Consider the following 3,664-nt stretch of genomic DNA (forward strand, 5'->3'; position numbering starts at 1 on the left):
TCAGATCAAGCCAATAAAGTGTTGGGAGGGTGAGAAAATGTTAGTCAGATTATGTATTACATTTGAAAAAATTTGCATATCATACTGGGTAGTTTCATGTTAGTAATTATGAAGATATAAAACAAAAAAAGAAGCAGTCCAAAAGGTAAAAAGAAGGAAGACAAGTTTACTCATCATTAATCATTGTCTGTGTTCTTAAAACATGGATACACAGGTATCAGATTGCCAAACCCTCCCAATTTGCGAAAGGGTTGGAGCACCCTTAGTCCAGGCCAATTTCCGAGTGATTCCGATTCTCCTCTAACTCAGTAAAGTCATTGAGATGACCAGTAAACATAAATCTCATATTAAATACACTTTTCTATGGTATTTATCAAAGATGATTTTATTTTTTTTTTAATATGACAAAAATAACTTCTTCTTTTGTTACATAAATTCTCGAATCGTGTTTCAATCTGGTTTCGATACTCTTAAATAATAAAAACTAGCCACGAAAAAAAGTTACGAGAAGATTTGAAGAATCCTTAGATGAAAGTGTGAGAAGAGCATCGATCACTCAGTGAAACGGTGGCTTTATTCTTTATCGACATACGGCGCGCGCCGAGTTTTTTTCGTTATACTCCCTGAATTCCTCCGGACGTCAACGGAGCGTGATTGATTTTTATACCCACGTCGTTTCATCGTGTGTGTTACATATGTTACTAGACTCTGCAATGCTTTGAGTCTCGCATTCGTCTTCTTTTCACACCTTCTTTCTATCGTCCTCCTATTTTTTTCAATATACGTTGATCGAATGTCTTTTGGAGCACAGTAAAAGGCTTGTTGGTAGTTCAAAAAAATATTCACAAATTTTACTCTTAGCATCTAGATTTTTAATAATAATCAAATATTAAAAAATTTTTGTTCTATTTTTTTTACATTAATCAATTTTTTTTTTTATTATAAATTGAAGAATAATTTTTTTTCATTTCTATGAATTATTTTAATTATTTTCATATCCATGTTATGAACCATTTTGTTAAGAAAGAAATTATTTATTAGAAAATTGATTGCTCATTTCTTTAAAGACTTTTTTATTCCAAGTATATATTTATTCTTTGATTAAATTTCATACACATTCTTAAATTTCTCGACATAAAATTTTTTTTCCTCCATGAACCAACCCCCAAACATTTTTTATAGTATCCAATGCCAAATCCAATTGATTGATTTTCTTTTAGGGTGTCGAAATTTGGAGATGGTTTGGACAGGTCATCGTTGGCAGCGAGGGCGGATTGATTAATTATGACATCTACGTGCGAGGTGCATTCGAAACGTATCCAAAATGAATGTTTACGAGTCTTGGAAAAAGTTGAACGATAACTTTTGTATCTGAAGATTATTAGCGGTGAGTTAAGAAGAGACAGAGAACAGAAAAAAATGCCTGGAGGTTCAGGTAAGCAATTTTTGGCAATTACTGAAAATCGTCTAATACACCTTACGGCTAATGATTTCTCATTACAAGTTATAAATCTCGCTATCCAAAGAAGAACATAGTAAGCCTCGGGATATATCTCAGACGTTCTTACATCTCAAAGAGGCTTCGATGTATATATAAATAAATAAATAAATTAAAGGTATTTTTTTAAGGACCTGTTTCTCAAGTATCATCTTTGGGGGACATTATAATTATTAGTGGTGGCGATTATTCTTGGAGAAATTATTGGCCAAGAGTATTACCCACCCTTACTCGTAAAATATTTAACTTTGCATTTATTCGTTTAAATGATGACTTTTATGAATTTTTTCTTTTCATTTCGCATTAAAAGCGGCTTCTTTATGACTAATAAAATTACAACAGTGTCATTTAATAGTTAGGTCAATCAATAAATCAAAAATACTTTTTTTCTATTTTTTTTTTCCTACAGAGAAAAAGTATGATGTTGTTACAACACATTAAAGACCTTTTCTAGTAACAATAGAATCATTTTCTTCGATTAATATAAACATAAAACAATTGTTTTCAGTTTTGTTTGTGAGAAAGAATACATTTAAATACAATGTAGTCGTTTATTGCAATAATGGAGTTGAATTTTGGAGTAAAACAAAATTTTTATGACAATAATTACTCAACAAATCTAATTAACTACAATTGAATACATGTATTAACTGCTTGAATATGTCTGTTATTTTTTTCATTATGAAGTTAATAATCGTCATTATCGCCTGAGTGTAATTTAATTCTTAAAATTTTTTATGGATACCCACAAAGACCGACACGAGTGACGGTTCGACGAGAAGATTTCACTGGCTGCACCATTAAACTGCCTATAATTACAAAGTTCCATAGAAAATTGCGACCATTCGAAATTTTATATGGAGCGCAAGGTATTGTCTTGTGGTGCGGGTGAGTGAGAAAGAGATGGTTTAAAAAAAAAAAATACATGCCTGTGAATGAGTAAAAGCAAAAGATAAAGATAAAGACGAAGTATATAAGAGAAACGTGAACCAACATTTGATTTATGGCTTTTCGCTTTGGGAGTAAAAAATACGAAATAGTTTTCGGGATGATGATCACACGGAGATAATAGGTCCGATTAAGAATTCGTTCATCGTAGGATAGAATAGAAAAGTGGACGAATAAGAGAAAAGAAAGAACCTTCAGAGCCAAAAGAATTTGTTGCAATCTTATTTTTTATTTTTTATTACATACATTTCACGAATATCATCTGACTGTGATTAAAGAGGACTGTCAAATTATTTTTATAAAACTAATTACATCATTTTAGTGATAAATTATTGCTTCGCGATTTAATTTAAGAGAAAAGTATTTTTCTTGATTAAAAAAAATCAAATAGTCATTGATTGTCAAAAAATGGAACTTTGAGTTAAAATTGGAGTATGAATGTCAATAAACTGTTGTAGCAAAAAGAGCTGTAAATAAAATCAATAATACAATGCGTGGAGACGAGTCCTTTACAAAGTTGCAAGCAAAAGATGCACGAATAGAAACGTCAAATTTACGTAATAGCCAGCTATTAAGATCATGACGGCATTCTACTGGTCATATGCCAGCCATTTTGAATTTTTTTCCACCAATCATCCCTTGACTTTTCAAATATTTAAATATTTTGCTCACCTCCATATCTTTTTTGTTTAATTGTACCTCTTTTTTTTATGCGTTCTTAAACATTCCTTCAAATTTTTTCTCCCTCTGTTATTTCTCATCTTTATTGTACTTATTCTACCGAGCCCCAGCACCATACATAATTTTAAAAATTTATTTTGCCCTTTTCCGCACCATCCACACACATAGCACAACTTCATGTAACGTTTGCAGAGCGGCATGGAATATTTTAAACTACCTCTTTCTCTTTCCACGCGAACGTATAATTTAGCTGCGTTTAAAACTGTAACCTAACGCGACTACTACCGACATATATGTAAAGTGAACAAGTGGAACAGCTTATACGACTTATATATATATATTGATCCAAGATGCCAGCCATATAAAATTAGATGGTAGCTGGAATGCAAAGACGATCCGTAACTTGACTTTTTCTCCCTTCCGGTATTATTCTTCTGAAAGATATTCTTGAAATATTTTTCACTTGGTATTTATTGCCGTTGCTAACCAATTAGACCTCACATATAGCATCGTGTACATATGAGAACAGAATATTAC

This window comes from Chelonus insularis, unplaced genomic scaffold (assembly GCF_013357705.1).
Source record: "Chelonus insularis isolate UGA/USDA-ARS -01 unplaced genomic scaffold, ASM1335770v1 scaffold_714_pilon, whole genome shotgun sequence".
Taxonomy (NCBI): domain Eukaryota; kingdom Metazoa; phylum Arthropoda; class Insecta; order Hymenoptera; family Braconidae; genus Chelonus; species Chelonus insularis.